At 38.2% G+C, this 22185-nt stretch overlaps 1 long non-coding RNA gene across 1 annotated transcript in view; it reads right to left on the bottom strand.

Annotated features, from left to right (window-relative positions):
* Positions 1-21704, bottom strand: part of LOC121505286 — an 86800-nt gene extending 65096 nt beyond the window's left edge. Inside the window, exons 1-2 of the long non-coding RNA XR_005991551.1 lie at positions 21638-21704; positions 5138-5215 (exon numbers count right to left, since the gene is read on the bottom strand). This is a non-coding gene — a long non-coding RNA (uncharacterized LOC121505286). The remainder of the gene's footprint in view (positions 1-5137; positions 5216-21637) is intronic.
* Positions 21705-22185: the final 481 nt, after the last annotated feature.

Consider the following 22185-nt stretch of genomic DNA (forward strand, 5'->3'; position numbering starts at 1 on the left):
GTGTCATTTAAACACAACCTATAGTCTGCAGTTCAGACGAATTCTTTCTCTGCCTCAGAGAGGCAGCGGTGAAGTACTGTGTCATCCTGTTTGCCACTGATCAGCCTGGCCAACTCATGCATGTGATGAGAAAGGCTAAAGGCTTCACTTTATCCTGTATAACTGAAGAGAACATCTATGAAATTGAATATTAGTATTTTTCAGTGAGAAGGTGCACTGTTCAGTACCCGTTTAGGGGATTTAATTAAGGATTTTCACAAGGTAAAATGAAATAGTGACTCTTTTATCCATAAACTGTGCCAGAGACAGAGAAAACAGTGATCACTGATAATGATAATTAAAATGGTAATGTCTTATCCCCCCCGTCTCTCTCTCTCACACTGACACTCACATTCCACCAGTGTCCTGTTCCGCTCTGCTTGGCTCTCAGGACCACCTGAGGGTACTACATCACAGCTTTGTTTTTCCTGTATCTGCTCCATCAGAGAGGAGCAGGCCTCATTAGTGTGTGGCCCCTGTAGTGTCCCAGGGCATCCCGGACCCGCACAGCCAACCTCCAGTGGCCCCCTGAGCCACGCGCCCCAAACACAACAAATCACTGAAACAAAAAAGCGTGCTAGCATCCCTAATGCCCGAATCTTTACACTTCAAAAACACAATTATGCTAATGCCAGGAATCATTTGCCATTCCAACTCTGATTTAATGCGGCCTTTTAGTGGGGAAAGCTAATTAGAGGCTTTAATTAACATGTGCGACACAAACTGGAGAGAAGTGCGAAGGAGCCTGTCGATCACGGAGGAGCGCGGCGAGAGCGCTGGAAGAGGGAGAGCGAGGGAAAGGGAAGTCTGAAAGCTATGCAAATGAGGTGAGGGAGCGCCACAGGGAGGCGTGGATCTCTGCTGCTACGACGCTTTCAGTAAATATCACCGTGACCCATAGACAGAGAGGAGTCATCTCATTAACACAGATTGGAAGGTGTCCCCGGAACCCAGTCCACGAGGGTCAGCGCTGGTACCGCTGTAACCTGAGCTAAGTGAGGACGCCATCATTAAAACGGTGACAAAACACACGATTTAAGGCCATTTTCTCGAATGCAAATACTATTTCGCACTGACATCATCCTTTTTCTGTATAACTACCTCAGGGCACTGCTGGACACTCTCAAGCCTCTGCAGATAGATACGCTGCCTGAATGCACACTGTGATTGCATTTTTAGCCTTCCCACAGCAGGTTTGCAGGTCTGCAGGTAAATTAAACGGCTACATGCGGACCCAGGAGTCATCTCATTAACACATATTGGAGGGTGAACTCTGCACAGCTCTGCATTTACTTCACGCAGCTCTGGATATCATCATTACCACAAGTAGATACAAACAGAAAGTGAAAGTAACAAACCCATTGTGCAAGTTTTGTTTTCTGCAGTGCTGCAAGTTTTCTCCCTAAAACAAAGTGGGCCAAGAAAATAGAAATGTGAGATGAGAGCTGAAAATGGAAAAGTCAATGAAACAGCACCTATTACTGTCTCTTCTCACTTACAATTTCCCCAAAGTTCAGCCATACTTTAATTTCTGCTATAAGGATATCTCATTTTTCATTTTTATTGGTTAAAGTGCCACCAGTTTAAAGAGATTAGTTTTGAAGTTTCATTAAAAGCCATTCGGTAGCTGGCTAGATGTAATTTTCATTCTTGATGTATGTGACAAAAGCGCTGTTTGAACTATTACCTCCTTATTAAAAGATTATATATTGTTCTGCTGGGTGTCAGCGGATTTAACCTTTTTATAAAATCTATCTAGTTATGGAGGCTTTTGATTTAATTTAATTCATTTTTTGCACATTGGATAATCCATCTTCCTTTTTTGCAGCTTATATTAAAGCTACATAATTGTTTAGTTTCTTCATTATGTTAAAGCTGCATCGTAAACTTTACTTGAAAATGCTTTATAAAGAACAGTTGGAAATGTCATTCTTTCCAGACAGAAACTACTCTGCTGAAGCTGCATTTAATCCTCTACATGCACTCAAGTTTTTTCTCTTGGGGATCAATGCAGCAGCAGGGGAGCAAAAAGAAGAGCATGTGTACCACTTTAAAATTCATAGAAAGAGGAGTCCAGCTAAGTCTTCTGGGAGGATTACAGTTTTGGAGTATTGATTGTCTGATTGTCAGTCTCTCCGTTTCTGTCCTTTCCCATTTAGTTGATGTTCTTTTGCCAGAAAAAAAAAAAAAACCCAAATGCTGCAGCAGTGATTCTCAGCCTTTTTCCTTGAAGCCCCCATCATTATAAAATAGCTGAGTCCTCCAAGGACCCAAATAGAAAAAAAAATGACGCAGTTCTGTCAGAAATTTTAGTTTACTTTTTCTAGAACATGAGTGGGTGTGGCCGATTGAAGTCTGATATTTTTGAGAGAGGAAGCATATTTGTACGCGTTATAATGAACAAACATCTCAATAAGATATCCAGTGAGTTGTTCTGGGTAACTAATCAAACTGCACAAAGCTCTATCTGCTCTCAGGTTATTAAAATCTTATTAGCACATATCTAAAATCATGATATAACATATAATTTAGTAATGGTGTTTGGGAAGGAACATTTGTGTTTAAGGCCTTTTCTTTGGGATTTAAACAACAAAAGAAATAAAGTTGAGGTTAATTTTGACCACAGTATATTACAAAAAATCTCATGTCCACTGGTCTAAACTGTAATGCAGTTTCCTATTGTATCTTATTGCATCACATTGGATCATTGCATATTGTGTCTTATCATATTGTTTTCTACGGTCTTGTATCATATCTTGTCTTACCGTATTGTATTGTATCATGTCTAATTGTATCTTAGAGTATCATAACGTAACATTGTTGTACTGTGTCTTACATCGTGTCATGGCATATTGTGTCTTATATCATATTATATAGTGTTATTTCATATCATGTCTAATCACATTGTAGTGTATCGTATCCTATCTTATCGTATCTTACTGTAGTGGTTCCCAAAGTTGGGGACCCGCTGAGGCGTAGTGAGATGCCTTCCAAGAAACAGAGTATTTATTAATAGTTTTAAATTGTATATTTTGCGCATTTCTGTAGAAATATATGCATAAAATTAGTTCAATTAAAAAAAGAAAAAAACATTTGTTGAGATTTATGCTGAAATCAAAGCATTGTTTAAAAAGTCCTGCACATGACGATTCTTGATGTGCATGGCTGTGTTCAACTATGCGACAACCAATCTTCGGGACAGTGGGGATCCCCGGTCTCTGTTATTTTGGTGGTGGTGGGCTGAAAAGTTTGGGAACCTCTGTGATGTTGTATCATATCATATCATGTCTACTCACATCTTACTGTATCATATCATAGCGTACCATTTCTTGTCATATTATTTTGTATCATGTCTTATTGTATCATTTTGTATCATACCGTATTGTGTCTTATCTTATTGTATTATATTATATTATAGCATATTGTGTCTTTAAGTATCATTTTGTATCATATGTTCAGTGTCTTATATCATGTTGTATGACCTTCTGTCTTATGGTATCATATTACATAGTATCTTATATCTTGCTGTATAGTACTGTGTCTTATATTGTTTGTCTCATGGTACCATTTTGTGTCATATCTTGTCAATTCATATCATATAGTTTAGTTTCGTGTCTTATTAAACCGTATCATACATATGGTATTGTCTTTTTGTATTGTGTCGTATAGTATCTTATGTCATGTTGTATAGCATCGTGTTGTATCGTATTATGTCTTATCAGATCGTACTGTATCATTTCTAAATGATCATACTCTATTGTGTTGTAGCTCATCATATCGTATTGTGTCTTTGTATCTTATCTTGTGTTTTCATATGGTCCTATTATTTTGGCATGGCCTTATTGTATCTAATTGTATTGAACTGTACCGTGTCTTATTGTTTCTTTTTTTATTGTATGTTATAGTATCATATCATATTGTGTCTTATACTATTGTTTCTTATCATGCCCTATCTTATCGTATTGTATCACATCATATTGTGGTATTATACTTTGTAGTGCCGTGTTGTATGACATTGCATCCCAACACAACCCTGTATCGTAGCTTTGTTACTCTGCTATCTCAAACTCCAAAACCTTAGAAAAATATGGCGGGCACTGTTGGGATACATGATAGAGAGCATGAGCCTTACTATTGTCATATCATTTTAGCCAGCGTGATGGAACAAAAGTTGGCATCTTTTTGGTTGAAATGAAAACTGCTTTCCTTTAAGATTTTAGCATCTAAGTTTACATTTTAGAGAATCTAGACCTTTTACATTCACAGCAGCATTTCTCCTGCTTGGCATAATTCAGTCCATACACTTTCCAGCATAAAAAAAAAAATCATTGCAACACTTTCTACAGGTAAAGCTGAAAGATTGATGTAGTTGGCTGATGAGGAAAACACTTTAAGGGCTGCAAGTGGAAATTTTAGCTGCAATACCATAACTTGCCACCAGGAATCATGATTGAGAAGGACATATCTGTTTAATGGTCTTAATACATGTTTGAGTGTAATGTATGAGCTAATTGCTGTTTCTGTCATTGTTCTGTAAGATAGTCAGTTCATATATTTAAAATGGAAATAAGAAAAGAAGTAACCATTGCAGACTCCTCAGCGAGGTAACCAAATTTTCTGTTTCCTGCTGGTGGAATGAGAAATTTCACCTGCCGGGTGCAGCATGAAATCAGATTGTGGTTGCCGCTTTTATTGACTGACCTCTTTATCAAAACCACATGAGTTTCCCTAGCTGGGTTGTTAACAGAAGCACCAGCTGCTTTCCTGGTTTAAGTAGCTGCTCAACACTTAACACTGACTGATGTAGTGTCACACTAGATTTACTCTCACTAAATCAAACAAGGAGTGAAGTCTTTTAAGTTTATAACTTTGACCACTGACTCATTTTTCTGCAGTAGCTGGAGTTAGTTGTGAGTTGAAACCTTGAAATTCTGATGTGAACACTGCTGTCATAAAACACCAAAAATACACTGAGGGAACTTGTCATTCCCAACAAATCACATAAAGGCTGCTCTACACTTGAAGCCTTACATCCATCATCTCAAGGATCTTTGATATTAATCTTTGGCAGGAGACAGAAAGAAAAAGTGACACTCACCTCTGTGATCAGTCTTCTGAAAAGTTTTCAGGTTCAGTCACCGCTAACAATCTTCACAGCACATCATGTCGTCTCAACCTGATAAGATGTTCAGGAGAAAACAGTGAGAAATGTTGTGGTGAAGCAACATCCTTCTATTCAGATGAATCATGTAAGAACACAATTTTCATAGTTTTAGCAAATATTTATGGGCTATACGGTGAGCTACTACCCCAGCTGAAAAACAACTCATTCAGAAAAACCCTTCATAGCATCAACAATAATACACAGCAGTGGGACACTCAACAGGTGGGTCAGGGCCCAAAAGTGAGTCGTGGAGCTGTTGTCAGTGGGTCGCCTGGAAATAATGGTGGCAAAAGTATATAAATGTATGGAAGCCCAATGCAGTCACATCTACATAGCTTATTTAAGTCAATTATAACAGATACATTTTGGTTGTTTTCCCAAGATCTTGACTTAAAGACCCTGTAAAGTGAAAATAAATCTTTATTTAGGTTTCTTGTATGATAGCTCACTGTGTTATGAACCCCCAGGTTAAATTTCGGTCAAATAAAACATTTCTAAGTTTTTAAAATTAATCCTCAAAATCATGAAAAAGGAGGCAGTAAAATCTGCTCCAGGATGGTGTGGGTGTGTCCATTCAATGAGCTGAAGCCACACCCATTCGGGGGAAATGTGAGAAATATGATCTCTCAAATTAAAAAAATGCTACAATCTGAATGGAGGAAAGTACTCACGCCATTAGCCTGCCACTTGACCTTTAGTTGAGCTTAGTGACATCACGAGCCCACATGTTTGCCCCGTCTAAATTAAACCAAGCCAGGAAAGAGGGGAAAAACTTTTGATGGTCTCAATCCAGAATTCAGTCACATGTAGAGCTCAGTGTTTTTACATGTTTACAGCAGCCATGTTCCAACATATCTAGAGTGTTAAGACAAATTATGGATTTCACTTTACAGGGTCTTTAATAATTTTTTCCTCTGGCAGTTTTTTCCCAATATTTCTGTTAGTTCCTCAAGACCTCCAGACAACAATTTACATGTGTTTGTTGACATTTTAATCATTTCTTTTTGGCATTCCCATCGTAAAGTTTGATGCCATCTTCATTGTCATTTTGACTGTTGCTTTTTGGCATTGTTTTTGTGTCAATTTCACAGTTGTTTTCGTCATTGTACTTGTTGTCATTTTGTCAGTGTTTTTATCATTTTTTTCTTTGTCTTTTTAGTTGTGGACAATCTCCTCATTGTTTTTGTCAGCTTTTCCAAAAGCTTTTTTGTTGTTGTACAGCCGTCATACTGTTGTGGTATTGTTATCAATGACAATAGAATAACATTGACTGAGTCAGGTAAAGCATAAAGGAGGAGCTGGGGTGGAGGAGGGTTGCAAAAAGCAGCTTGAAGAGGGTGCAGCAAAGCATAGCCAGGCTAACGCGAGACATGGCGACTATAGACATGTAACTACTTGACTTTTGTCGTTTTTGAAAAGAAAACAACTCACTGCTGTTCTTTGTTCTTCTTTAAATGAAGGAATGTCAAGTTCTGATAAAACTGGCGCTTTAGCAGCATCCATGCTAATTTCTTCCTCCATAACTGCACCAGCTCTTTCTGCTGCTTGTTTACGTCACGACTCTGCTGCACCTGAAAGTACTGTCCCTCATCGCTGATTGGTCCTGTCACTTTCTAACCGGGCCCAAACGGTTCAGACGGGAGCTTTGCAAGATAGATTCACCAGTGAAAAACAAGGAAACGGGGGTATCCATCTGCTTTGCAAGGTTACTGGTAAACTGTACAGTGAAAGTAATATTAGATATGCTTCATTCTTACTTTCCTACAGTTAGATTTAACCTTGTGACCTACACTTATGAGAGATTTAATGTGACCTCAGTGGCTTTGCTTGATCACAGCTAGGATAATTCTGGTCTTTAAGCGGAAAGGGCTTATTGCTGCTTGGTGGGAACTGTGCAAGAATCACATATAAAGGATATCATTTCATGCCACATTTCCCACCCTTGGTATGAGACATCTTCCAGCCTCACTGCAGCACTATTAGATAAAGTCTGCAGCCACAAACTATCAAACAAGGTGATCTTATTTAAACACTTCCTGAATTAAAAATGCAGCAGAACAACATTCATATCCACTTTGGAGCATCACTCCAAGGTCGCTGACTATTAAGTGGTTATAAAAAATGTCCTTCATTAATATGATACAGCAGAAACTTCTTTGCCTGAGGACATCGATGGGAATAGATATCAGCGCAGGAGGTGAGCTCATACTGAGCCAGGGAAAAAAAAAAAAACCTTATAACACCTGTCTGCAAAGGACAGGGTTTTAACAAGTGCTCCAGCTCAAGCACTCTTACACAGCCGAGTTCTGAAGTTTAGATTCCGAACTTAAATATTTTCATTATGAGCTTTTCAGCACATTTCACAGGGTATTACCAGTACTTACATTTTTTCTGACAGCCAGAACTACCACAGAGTGCTTAAAAGAATAACATTTGACATTGAAAACCCACGGAGAACTTTAAAATAATAAAGTGCTCTCCGAACTTAATGACTTCTTTCAAAGATCAGTGCAGAACTCCTCATCACTTTGCAGATTTCATAGCTCGTAGTAATTTCTGAGGTCTATTAAATCAATTTGGCAGCTGATATATGGTTTATACTTCCAGCCATTCATTATCTTTACCGCTTGTCCTTTTTGGGGGTACAAGGACAGTCACAGCCATCACTGGTACACCCAAAACTTGTCATGCAATAAAAAACTGTTCAACAGCATTTATGCAAACAGGCACAACGGGGGAGCAGATATATTCTCTAGGAGTGATTTCTGTAATGCCAGTAAGAACTACAAAGGACAGGAATGCATTGAAGCAACGTTAAATGAAGATATAAGATGGTTGTCAGAATTTAAAATCTTACTTATGAAAAAACAACTTTATGTCTTTGATGCAGCCATCTTGCTGATGATACGGGACATTTCCCATAACACTTGGTCTGGATTGCGCCTTTGGAAAATCCTGAAGGGCCATGTATTGCCAACACTTCTTCCTATCCCGACAAGAATTGGGACACTCTATTCCTCTTTGTGAAAGCCCAAAATGTAGAAATAGGGCTAAGCCATAGGGGAAAATGTTGACAAGGAATCTCCATTTAGTCCCATTTTAAAATACAGATTTTTACAGCAGAAGTAAGCACAAGCCACATCATTGCACAAAACATTGGTAGCAGTAGTTAATCTCTTTAGTCGTTAACTCTCTTCAAAGGGTGGATTTACTCGGTACTGTGCAGAGCTTTTAGGCATGTTGGGGCCAAAAATTAAGGCTGTAAGGCAGCGATGTGGCAAGTAAGCTGCCTTAGGGTACCATCAGGCAGGAAGGAGGATCAACACAACCCCTGTCGTGCTCTGGGTGACCTTGCACATTACCAAAGGCATGGAAAAATAATCTGGTCAAAAAATATCAAAGTCCACACCTTTAGGCTGGAGTAAAGGGTGGATGTGGCGAATAACCACAGCCTAGGATACTAGCTGGGCAACTGCACATATATATATATATATATATATATGTATCTATATATGAAACTTTCCCTACTGTGGAATATTTCGTACATGTCAATTCCAGAAAAGTTGGGGCACTGTGTTAAATACAAACAAAAATGGAATGCAAGTATTTTTAAATCTCATAAACCCATATTTTATTCACAATCAAAAAAAGCATATCAAATGTTGAAACTGAGGCCATTTCATAAGAAACAAAAGATCTAATTTTTTTTATCCACCCACAGAACAGTTTTCCATTTTGCTCAGTCCATTTTAAATGAGCTTTGGCTCAGAGAAAATGGTAGTATTTCTAGATGGTGTTCACATACGACTTCTTCCTTGCATGATATAGCTTTGATTTGCATTTGTATGTTGAACTTTGTTCACAGACAGTGATTTTTTTAAAGTGTTCCTTAACCCATGCAGTGATTTCCTACACAGAATTGTGCCTGAGGGCCTGAAGATCATGGCCATCCGATTTGACCTTTGGCCTTGTTCCCTGTGCAGAGATTTCTCCAGATTCTCTGAATCTTATGATGATATGTACTGTAGATGGATATACCCTGTCATGTTACTGACCTGTTGCTAATTAACCTAATTAGTTGCAAAATGCTCCTCCAGCTGTTTTTCATTGGTACTACTTACTTTTCCAGCCTTCTGTTACCCTGTCCCTACTTTTGTGTTGCTGCAATCAGATTAGGAGTGAGCTAATACATTTGATGAAATGGTAAAATGCCTCAGTTTCAACATCTGCTTTGTTTATGTTCTGTTGTGAATAAAATATGGGTTTATGAGGTTTGAAAATCATTGCATTCTGTTTTCAGTTGTTTACACAGCGTCCCAACTTATTTGGAATTGGGTTTGTAGTTATATTGATGTTTTTGCTGAGTAAAGTTCTGTATCTTTCTTTATATTTGAGTTAAAATCGTATTCATTTTCGAGGCATGGCCTTTTGTCTGAAATGTTTGTTGAGCTGCTGCAGATATTTGAAAAATTACATCTCGACTTAAGAGCGCTCTGATATTTGTGCCTGTCCTGAAAGAGCAATAAACTCCAGTAGAATTCTCATTATGTCAGTAAACACTATTTCATAGTGCTCATGAAGAAATCAATATAATGCAGAGAGAGCGGGCGCTGAAAAAATAAAAAAAACAAAATGGTAGTGTTGCTGAGGTTGGCATCAGAGGGGCCTTTATAGTGAACTTGATTAAAAGAAAATTGCTTTCAAGTGCTCTCAGCAGGCTGGGAGGTTGAGTGGGAGTGCTCTTGTGTGGAGTTTCACAAACTAGGCTCTCAGGGTGAGGAAACAAGATGAAGAAATGCAGTGAAACCGCCGGAGGACAAAGAGTGTGGAGGCACTGGTGACATGGTGCCGCAATATTACCACGATTATCATTTTCAATACGATTTCATTTGCATACACTTCTGAGAGCGGCGAGATGAAATTCATTTCTGTTTCAGAAATGATTGTTCTTATTTTCACTGTCGCCGTGTGATGAAAGGCGCAAGGGTTGCTGTGTAACATAACTCTTTAGTTGGATGATTAAACCATACTTTAATTTTTTGTTTACATAATCAAAATAAATCTTTTGAGTAATTTGAATACGTTACATCTCATTGAAACAAAAGAGGAAAGAATATGCCCAATAAAATCACCCTAAAGGCATGGAAAAGAGTGAAAATTCTAAACACACAATTGTGGATTTAAGCTTGTTAAGTATTCACCTGACAGCAGTGTCAGATGGATGGGGTCTTTAATTTTGGAGCTGTCAAATTTGTGTAATTTATTCCCCTCTTGAATTGAAAATGACATCAGGAGATCAAATGCAGTCCCTGATTTCCATGAAGTGTTCACCTAATTGGCTTTTAAAGGGTGGGGTGAGTGCTAGTGAATAATTTAAAATCTTGGTTTTTAAAACAGTCTGACTTTGGGGAGAATAATATTGGAAATCCATTTCCGCACAGGGTTAAACTTTGTTTTAACAGGCGCTATGTTGAAATTTAATTTTCATTTGATTTTAATTTACTTCCTCATCTAGGAACTCATTAAACGATAGTATCAGTCTGGTCATGTGTAACATACAGATGCTGCAATAATGGTGCAGCTACTCTCGAAATTCTTGAAATGATGATATGTTCAATAAAATCCGATTGTTCAATGTTGTCTTCCAGCATGTTATTCTTGGTGTGTCTGCCTAAGCAGGTCAAACAAACTGCTAAGAATCTCCTACTAATTGGACTTACTTTCATGCACACTAATCTTTTAGAACACTGTGTAAACATGTTTGCTCATAATAGCTCATCACTGCATATTCATTCGTACGTGTTCTACATTGTAGTGAAGTAAACAACAGACCCAGAGTGATGAAACTACTTCTAAATTAGTTATATAAAGAGATAATGAGTTGGAAAGTGCCTCAGATTTGTATTGTTACTTTTTGCAGATGATGTAGTTCTGTTCTTGGCTTCTGCTGGACCTGCAACTGGCACTGAGTACAAGGCAGCTGCGACAAGGGTCAGCACTTCCAAACCTGAGGCCATGTTTTCTGGGGAGTCTAAGTGACGAAAGGATCTAGCTGCAGACCTCTATGGTGGGGCGTTTTGGGCTCATCTGTCGCAGACCTCTAAGATGGGGTGATCCCAACCACAGGGCAGAAAGTGACCTAAGCCGGTACCAGAATGACGCACTAATGACGTCTATTTTCTTATCGCTGTCAGAGGTTAAGTGGCTATTTTTCACAACAGCAGAATTTTATGTAAAAAAAAATGAAAAGTTACAAAGGGGGATAAGTTTGAATTCAACACACTATAAAAAAGGGAAACCCAAAGAGGGCTAGGGTTAGGCACCTGAACCCTAAAGTTCAGGGTAAGAGGATAAAATTGAGAATAATACACTACAAACCAAGGAAAAACCCAAGATAGTCTGCCACTTGCCCCATGGTTGAGGTCACCCCATTGTAGAGGTCTGCAACAGATGAGCCCAAAATGCCCCACCATAGAGGTCTGCAGGGCAGAATGGACTGTGAGATTGACAGGCAGATTGGTGCAGAATCAGCATGGTCTTCACAATTGTAGTTAAGAGGGAGCCAACTTTAAATCCACCAGTGGATCCTCATTCGAAACCACTCCTATGGTCATGAGTTTGGGTAGTGACCAACAGAAGGAAATCATGGATACAAGTGGTCCTCAGTTTGCATTGGTCAGGAGGGAGGGTGGCTGGACTCAGCCTCAGGGACAGGGTGAGAAGCTTGGACAGCAGGCAGGAGCAAAAGAGAAGAGTTGCTGCTCCTTTACATTGAAAAGAGTCAGTTAAGGTGGTTCCAGCATTTCATCAAGATGCCTACAGCTGGCCTCCTGGTGGAGTTCCTCCAGGGAGAAGACCTCGGGGCAGGCCCAGAACTCGCTTGAGGGATCAGATATCCCACTTGGCCAGGGAATGCCCCAGGCTCCCCCAGGAGGAGCTGGAAAACGTGATGCAAAGAGTGATGACTAGGTGGACTTGCTTTGGCTGCTACTGCAACCAGGCCCCAGGTATGTGGAAGAAAATGGATGGATGGACAGAGTGAAAGCGTGTTTCGTTTCTTGCCATTGCTTTAGCCTGCTTTGTCTTATTTGCACTTGCAGATATCGCAAATGGTCAGCAGTAGAAATTCTTTAATAAATTTATTGATATTCAATATGAAACGATCTTTGTCTGTTTCTCAAACTTGTTTTTGTGATTGTGATATTCTGTAATTAGTCCCTGGGAGTACGTCTTTCAAACTGCTGATCTTTGCCTCAGATTGTTGTAAACTTGAAAAGAAATCAGTTTGTCCAGCTTCTTCTTCCCGATATTAACTCTCTCACTGAATCTGTATTTAGATAAACTAGCTTACCTTTACTGAAATCAGTATTCATTTCACTGACAAAACTCTGACTGCACACGTTTGACATCAACCTTTTTATGACAAAGACAAGGCAATGACCAGTTAAAAGTAGACTGTTGATAACATGAACTCACACAAACTGGACATTTAGTTTTCATTAATAAAAAAAGAGATAAGACTAAGATGCTAGTGGTAGGAACTCAGTCATTCAACACCCGTGATATTTTACCTCTGTGCTGTAATAATGAGTCCAAAAACCCACAAATGAATTAGCATTTTAGCAAGTCCAGTTCTGTCATCTAAGTCTATTGGAATTTCGAATTAGTTTTGGGTTAGATATCCCAATAAGGCCTTAAAACATGCTTATGAAATTTTCTACAATATAAAACAAGATCTTTGCAGTCATGTGATTCTAATGATGTGCACATGTCCCTTAGATGATGGGAAGTGGGGGAGAGGAAAGTAAGCGCTTTAAAGCTCTACATGGACCTGTACACTGCACTTACACTCAGAAAATTTCTACATTAAATATGAGCCATACAAGTGTTGAGTCGGGACCAAATAGTGGTTTGCAAACCCATCTCTGTGGGTCGTGGATGGTGGTACTTCACTTTTCACATCTTTTGTTGTAGCTCAAGCTCCTTACAGCCAGTTTTCATTTAAAAATGTTGATTATGATTGAAAATTTTAAGATTTAGATCTGGATTTGGATTGGAAATTTAGTTCTTGATATGCATTAAGGAGGTAATGGTGGGCCCTGTTACTATAGCAGTTGAGAACCACTCTTCTAAACCATGGATAGACTGTACTGAACCAAGCTGGACCACTTTTAGGAAACAGACCATTAATCCAGGCTTTAGACAGAGGCTTTTTAATTCCTGCTTGCTGCTGTTTTCCTGCGAATTTTTTTTTTTTTTTTTTTTTTTGCTAGAATACTTCACTATTTTTGGGACACAAAAGTAACTTTATAACAAAGCATCTTCATATTTTCCCACTTTGAACATTTGGCATAGTTATAAAAAGCTCAAAACATGTCATTTTGTTGGCATTTCTCTATGCAGAAATCACGACTTGCCCCCCATGAAGAGTTCTCTGCTGCCACGTGACGTCATCTGCAAAGAACCTATACCCCTGGTTGCTTACAAAAGGCTACGTAGGACTACTGACTTGGCAGTGGATACAAAACGAAATCACACCAGACACGTAAACCTAATCTACCACTACCTTTCACTCGCTTACCTACTCTGACTCAAGCTTTGCAATTTGTTGGTCACACTAAGAGGACAATCTTAAAAAGAGATGCGCCAAATAAAGTTGGGAGCTCAGTGTTGGTGTTGTTGAAGTCCTAACATGAGCTTTTTTATTGCATTTTCACTTCGAAAATTATACAAATATTGTTCTTTTTGAAGATAATCTTGATAAACAGAACATACACGTGTCAAACTGTTTTACAGGCTAATTTTTAACAGTATTCTCCAGAATTAAGTTTGCAATTTATCTAACTGAGTTGGTTTAAGGCGAGGAAATTGTAATGAAAAATAATAGCTAAAAGTAATGACTTTCATTGACTAAGATGGACTAAAATGTTCTGGAAAAAAAGGTGAACACCAGTAACAAACAGTGGTACATTGCATAATGCGCCACAATCTTTCACAGGGCCAATAATGATGTTTGACTGATTTATCAGTCTGTTTCTTTAGCTTAATATCTAGAAGAAGAAAAAAATGTCTACCCTTGATCTGATTGACGTGAATAAACATCCTACCAGCAACTGTAAGGACTTATACCATATTATATTGTCTTTGTATGGCACTAAAGCTGTAAAAAAATGGGGATTCTGGGCTAACAAATACTCCAATAAAAAATTGCCAACATATTTTATTTGCTCCTGAAATAAACAAACCTAGCTTGAGCAATAACAATGAAAAGATCGAGGCCAGCCATCTCCCTATTTGTAAAACGTATGCTAAGCTATGCTAACCAGCAAACAGGAATTGCTTCCAAAAAACATGAGTTTAGTTTCAGTGTACTTCTCTGTAATTTTTCCCAGATTTTCCCCTTAAATGTTCACCATTTCATGCATTTTATTTCTGTTTAGTGCCAGTTGGGTCTGGAACTAATCCCAGCATGCTCTGTTTGATGGGAACATCCAGTACCAGTTGCCAGTATTCGCACTTCTAACAAACACAAGTCATTACATTTTAAATAGATCCAGTTTCACTAATATTTATTGTGCTTTAATCATTCTAAGAAGTATTTCCACATTCAGACAGCCAACAACACTTCTTTGAAGTTCTAGAAAGACTTTTTGGAGTCCCTGAGATCTTTTTTTGGGAGGGAAACTATGTGATATATGGAGCTGACAGCAGCTGGTAGCAACTTGGCATTCGACAGAACATGTAGCCCGCAGACAGACACCGAGACAAGATGGGACACTTCAGTGACCACGCTCAGATGGGTGAAATCCCCCAGCCCGACAAACTCATCCCACACGATCGATAGCTCCTATGACAACAGCCCCTCTCGTCACAGGCTGCAGAACAAGCTGTTGTGAAGGTCTGAGGATGGAAGATAGGCCCCGCAGGGGAGGCTTGATTTACGAGCCCGAGTCAAGACAGAGGCACGGTCGCCCACGCGCTGGAGACGGCCTTCCTGAAGCATCCATCTCCCTCTCCCTGCCTGCCTGCCTGCCGCTGCCTCGCTTGACTCGTGCTCCTTCCAGCATCTATTTGCCCGCCTGTTGACAGCAGGACTGAGCGGAGATGACATACCACCCAGAGAAACATTTCATTGTGTTCTTTACCTTCAGTTGAATCTCCTGGTTGGTGAAATGCTAAATGTCACCTTTAGCTTGTCTAAGTCATTTTTTACAAACTTTACCAGAGGGAGGATGATGCTGGAGGTCTGATGTTTAGATGACTAATTCAAAAATAGAGTTAATTCTGACATATCATGCCATCGACTAGTGAAAGAACAAACCGCTGAAATACAGAAGGTAAACTTTGCTGCGAGACATTACAACCACCCTGAGGTAAGAGACGCAACGCATTATTTTGTGGAGGGAGCATCCCCTAAAGACATCGTGCACAGAGAGATCTGTCACACAAGACGAATGTCGAACTAGTCTCCTCCTGATGGTACAGATTGTTAAAAAGTGTTGTAGAGATTCTGTTACTTGTTTGCTTACAAAAATGGCGAAATGTGCCCTGACATTTATTTGTGTCATCTTCGCTAGTTTTTGGGAGGATGGAATCACATTGAAACAGAAGAGGGAATACTTTTCATGATTGAGTTCAACAATTTATGAGTAAAAGTAGAGTAATAAAGACTATCAATATCAGTGATGCATTGATTTGCATTGTTTTCTAAGTGGCGTAGCGACCTAACGTGAGTCTATGCTTGGAGCTATTGGGCATAGAAGACAAATATCTAACAAGCTTTATTGTGATGATACAAAATCATGACGGGCTGAAGTGTAACTGCTGGAGCAGGTAAAGTGGCGAAGCTCGCTGTGGAAATGTTTCTTGTGCTCTTATTTCCGTTGATTAAAGAGAAAAGCTGAATTCAAAAGGAGAGAAAGATAGTTTAGTATTTACATGACAAAATGCCTTCAGTAAAGTATGAACTGATAGGTGGCAACTAGCTATTATTTTCTATATCAGTTATTCGCGAATTAGTCCTGATTTTTTAAATTCACTTATTGAAACTTATATAAACTGATATACAATCCTCAAATTCAAGGATATTCTATTTCCAACAATCTAAAACTATAACTACATATAAAACAAAAGCAGAACGCATATTTTTTTTTTTAAGTTAACAGAAAGGATGAACATATTTTATCAAATAACATTCTACATTTAGCGATGCTACAAAACACGAAACTCCAAGTTCCTGACAATGTTTTGTCAGTTTAGGCTGTTCTACGCAAAATTTTGAATTTTTATTTCCTCCTAGTATAAAAGTGGGCGGGGCTCTGCTATGAAAGGGGATTTTACGTCAGGATTTAGCACCAATCGGGAACAATCAATCTGATTAACAGTGAATTCGTCTAGTAAGATGATTAGTAATGAGTGGTAATTATCTAATAATTTGTCAAGATAAGGTGGTAATTACCATGTAATAAGTTTGCATTTTACCAAGTAATAACTTTGAATATTAAGGAAGTATCTACCCAGTAATGACAAATCAATTGTCATGTAATTCCTTGTGTAATAGAAAAAAATGTTTTTTTAGTAACAACTTAACCTGAAAATTAGTATAGAATATTAGGGAAAGTGATGTTAAACACATTGATCTCAGAAAGGTTTAAAAAGAGCTTCATTTATTCATAAATGTGTTTCTTTCTTATTTAAAATAATTAAATTTTGAAAAAAAAAAAAAAAAAAAATATATATATATATATATATATATATATAAACTTTTAATAAATTCTATTGTGATACCAATTGAATGTTGGATTGAGTGCAAACTTACACCACAGTCAAAACTGTTATAAAGACTCCCTCACCAAAAACAACCAAGTCTACAAATTAACAGGGGCTTTGAAAAGATCCACGTCAAGATCTTAAACTTATTAATGAAACCTCTGATAACTGGTGTCATCTTTTCAACAAAATATCAGAAGGCCCTGAAATTTAAATTGTTTCAACAGACAATGTTTAGTAAAAAGTTCAACAATTTATATTAAAGCTGGACAACAAAACTTTCCTGAGTATATTGTTCCCCTTAAACTTAGATGTAATTTTTGATAGCACTTAATTTGAGTGGGTATTAATTACTGGGTAATTTCACAGTAAAAAGTGGTAATTATCTAGTAATTTATTGAGAGCAAGGTGGTAATTACCCAGTAATGACATTTTACCAAGTTATGACTCATTTATTTTAAGTATTTATCCAGCAATGATTAATTTGCAATTAAAGTCTTGTAATATTGGGGTGATTCTCTGATAATTAGGTGGTATTTTGCCCTAACCCCTAACCCTAACCATAATCCTCACCCCTAACCCTAAAAATACCTCAGAATTATTCAGGAATGACTCGCTTTAATTTAGTGGGCCAGCATGAAAACTTTACCTTGGAATTATCAAGCAATTTGTATTGAAAATTATCATCTTATTTCTAAACCAACAAATATTGGTATTACCAATTACCAACAAATCACCACAGAATTGCTACAATATTACAAGGATTAGGTTTGGGGTAGGGTTTAAAGAGTTAGGGCAAAAACTACCCAATTACCAGAGAACTGCCACAATATTACAAGGATTGGGGTCAGAGGGTTAGGGTTAAATACCACATAATGTCCAGAGAATTTCCACAGTACTATGAGGAACTACTTGATAATTTATTCATTATTACTGGGTAAAAGCATCCTAATATTTCTGAGTTATAACTTGGTAAAGAGCCAACTTATTACCAGGTAATTACCACCTTATTCTTGAGAAATTACTAGGTAGTTACAGCTAGTACTATAAAGTTACTGGGTAATCAGCCCACTAAAATAAAGTGTTACCAAAGATTACAGATGTTTTTAATGGATACAACCTACAGAAATCTACAAAAGTATTTTTTTTTCATTTTTGACATAAATTGTTGATTTTTATCACTGAATTGTCGGTTGAAGAGAAACCAAGTTACATTTTAGGGCCTTCTGGTATTTCGTTGAATAGATGATGCCAGTTATCATAAAGAGTTGCGATAAATACATTTTAGAGCTTGACTTGGACTTTTTAAAAGCCCCCTGTAAGCTTTATGTTTTTGGTGAAGGAGTCTTTGTTACAGTTTTGAATGGGATGTAATTTTTTGCTCAATCCACTGTATATATATATATATATATATATACACAGTGCTTAGCAAATTTATTAGACCACCACCAGAAATAAGGTTTATGCCACAGCTGCCCTAAATTAACAGCATTGGTAATTACCAAAATCATTTTTTATGTTTCTGCAATGGTTAATACACCAATATGTAGAAGCTCTTTAACCCAAATGATATTTTTAATGCTGAACTATAATTAGTATTGTTATCCATGAATTTTAAAATGTGCTGATTTACCAAAAAAAAAAAAAAAAAAAAATTGTAGAGCACATTAATATTTCTCAATTAATATGTCAAATTATAGTTATTTACTTGCATCCCTGAACAGAAAAATGAGTTAGTTAGTGGTTGAATGTTATGCTTGATTAATTTCTGTGATCTCAGAGAAGCCCAGTGAGCCGGCTCAAATTTGGGTGAATTCAGTTTGAAATTCCTCATTCCTGTTCAAAATGGTAAAACGTGGAGAGCTCAGTGAAAATGAAAGAGTGTGCATTAAAGCACTTCATGATGCTGGATGGTCTCTGAGACAAATATGACAGGTGGTCTAATGAATTTGTTAAGCACTGTAGGCTATATACTATAAAGGCCTGTTTGAAATCAAATTTTAAAATCGTAAAACAAATCCTAAAGCAAAGAAATACATCCATAGCATTAGGGGACTGCAGTAACCAAATGGTCAGATTAGTTTGATTCTCCATTTGTGTATCAGTTTAAATTGTGTATCGGTATTCCCCTAGTTTTGATGTAGGCTAACACTCTCCATTAATGTTGCACTGACTGTTGTCGACGTTTACTGAGTAATTTGAATCACAGTGTCAACATCAGAGAAGTATCTAAATCTGTATTATGGAAGAAAATTGGTGTTTGAAGCACATTATGAGGTAAAACTGAAATCTGTGATCAGCCCAGTGTTTTGAGCTCCTGTCCACATTCTGGTGATACTTTAGAGTCCCCCCGTCGTACAGCCCCCCCCTCCATTTTTTTTTAAATTTATCAGGCTGCAGTTGAGCGAGTGAAGACACCCTGCCTCCATCTCTCTCCCTCTCAGTATCAATATTCATAGGTCTGCCGGGTGCGTTTGTGCGATGGCTGTCTCATTAGCCTTTGATCCCCTTGCGCGAGGCCTGTCGGAGCGTTGATGCGCCAACAACAGAGCTGCGTTTGAAGTGCAGAGAGAACAGCTGCTTGCATTGATCTCCATATACTTTCTTTGCCATCCTCACGCTGGTCCACACAAACACAGATGCTGCCCACAGGCACATGAATACATGCATCTACTGTAGGACTGATGTGAGCGCGGTGTGACCCCGACGCTGTGACTGCTACAAGAGGATCAGGATGGATACGGCTGGATAGCATGTCAGAGAAAAAGTAGAGCTGAATACAGACATTGGGTAACTGAGCATTGCAAATTCAACTATCTTAAATATCAGTCTTATGTAGCCTTTTATAATACTGATATTTTCATTTTTCACATAAAAACATGAATGATAAGTGGATAATTGGGAAAAATAATTATATTGTGTTGCTTTAAATGTGGTGTTTCCAGCATCCCAAATTTCCATATTTGCTGCTTTTTTGGCACCTTTGATAGTAAACATCTGAGATAAAGCCTTGAAATATTTTTTTCTTTCTCAGATGTGACACTAAAAGATTCATTAATCAATTAAAGAGATAATCAGCAGATAATGGATGATGAAAATCATGATTAGTTGCAGCCATAGAAATACAAATTAAAATGTAAATGGCTCTATGTGATAATCCTCACCAGACGATTAATAATTAGCAAGATAATGAGACAGATCCGTTCAATGACGGGGGAAATATTACAACCATACGTCATCAGGATGAAAGAATGTATGAGGATTGTCTTTTGCTCCATCTACATATTCAACAGGTATTGTGAAAATCGACCAATTATGACTTTTTCATTGGATAAATCTTCAGATTAGGACCTTTTTAGCTTAATTTTTCCAAAGACGTGAGATGCAGAACCCCTGTGACCAGAACAAAGCAGAAAACCCTTCAGAAACTGCTCCCCTTTAGTGAAAAGCTGAGATTTATTTTGGGAAAATCCAATTTTTTTAGGCAATGAATGTTTTGTCCTTCTTTTTAGCATGCTCATATTACAAATTCTCACCAGTTTGACATGAAAAATGAGGGAAATCAACCGAAATGACATGACATCATAGTTATGCAGCCACAATTGTTGCATTTTTATGTGAATTTTATGCAAAAATGACATTTTTTACCGCTGGTCTTTCAAAACTAAGACCTCAATTACCACCATTCCTGTATGATCTATTTTTTCACAATCGGAGAGTTCTGTTACTTTCTAATGTTAAGACATTTTCCTCTGTGCAGCCTCTCGGTATGACATCATGACATCTGCACAAAGACCGTCCCTGCGCTAGTGCACTCAATAATTCTCCACTCTGCTCTGAAACACTGTCTCCTAAAGAGCACAGCTACAAATTAAGACTATAGGTGAGCTTGTCTGGGCTATAGCACCCTGGGGAGAAGGTTAGGAGATCGATACAGCCGATGTGCCTGATAACATTAAAGTGTCCTTAATGGCACTAATGAAGAGAGTGGTTGACGGATACTCAGGGGGGACTTAGGTCAGAGAAAGAGTGTTAACCACAGAGTCACTGCAGCATGGAAAATGTTTTTTTTGTCACATTCTAGTGCATGATGAAGTGGGTTTATTTGTCAATTCTCACTGTGTAGGAATGTTTTAAGACATTTCATTTCATAGATTGCAATCAGAAGAGCTGATTTATAAAATAAACCAAGTTTTCAGTGTGAGCTTTTGCAAACTGAATATGAAATCTTGAGAATTTGCATGAATCTGTGTTGAAAAAGTCGAATGCATGTGAGAAATTTTGAAGTCTGGATGATGTGTTCTGCAAAAAAAGTGAGTAAAAGAAAAAAAAAAATCAAGATTTTCAGCACCTTTACAGCATCAGGTCACACTTTGCTGAAGATCAGTCTGATTGCAGGAAATGTTTTCAGTCTTCAAATGTCAAAGAAACTACATCTCAGCAGAATCTCCGCTGACATTTTGATAAATCAGACCTATCTCCTCACACACACCAACACACACAGGGAAAGCAACCTGCTGCTGAAAAAAAAAAGCCCCAGACTTGGCAGGATCTTACACTTTTACCCCCCCTCCCTCAGTGTGTCTGCTGCTGCTTCACAGTCCGGATCAGCACCAAAAGGGACATGAAAGGAGGCAAAACAAGAGACGGTGACACACAACGTACCTCACAGCAGACGTCTTCAACTTCAGGGTGCACCGCGCGGGCTGGACAGTGGATCTCTTCTTCCTTGCCGTCTTCTTCGGGATGGAGACTCGGGAGGAGAGCTGCTCCTCCGCTGCCGCCTCCTCCTCCTCCTCTTCCTCTCCGCCTCTGGCTCGCTCTGCTACTGTCTCAGCCCCTCTCACTATCATACCTCCCTCCCTCCCCTCCCTCTTCTTCTTTTCCCCTCCTCTTTTTTACTCCTCCTCCTTTTATAAACTGCTCCCCACTGACTCTCCTTCCTCCTACACCACCCTACTCTTCAAACTCATTGATGACAAAGAGAATTAAGCCTTTATGGCTCATTTTTCAGCTGTTTGCTTACTGTTGTGCTTAAAGTAATCCCAAATGTCATTGTCTAATCACCTTCAAAGGTGTGTTGGGAAATTCGCAATCTTTGGAATACATGTATAGACTATATCTTTTTTGAGTGATGTTTTATTATTTTTGTCTGGATAAGATAAAAAAGAAGAAATTAACATGTTTACTTAAAAGATCATATAAGGATGCAT

Source organism: Cheilinus undulatus, linkage group 23, assembly GCF_018320785.1.
Source record: "Cheilinus undulatus linkage group 23, ASM1832078v1, whole genome shotgun sequence".
NCBI classification, from domain to species: Eukaryota; Metazoa; Chordata; class Actinopteri; order Labriformes; family Labridae; genus Cheilinus; species Cheilinus undulatus.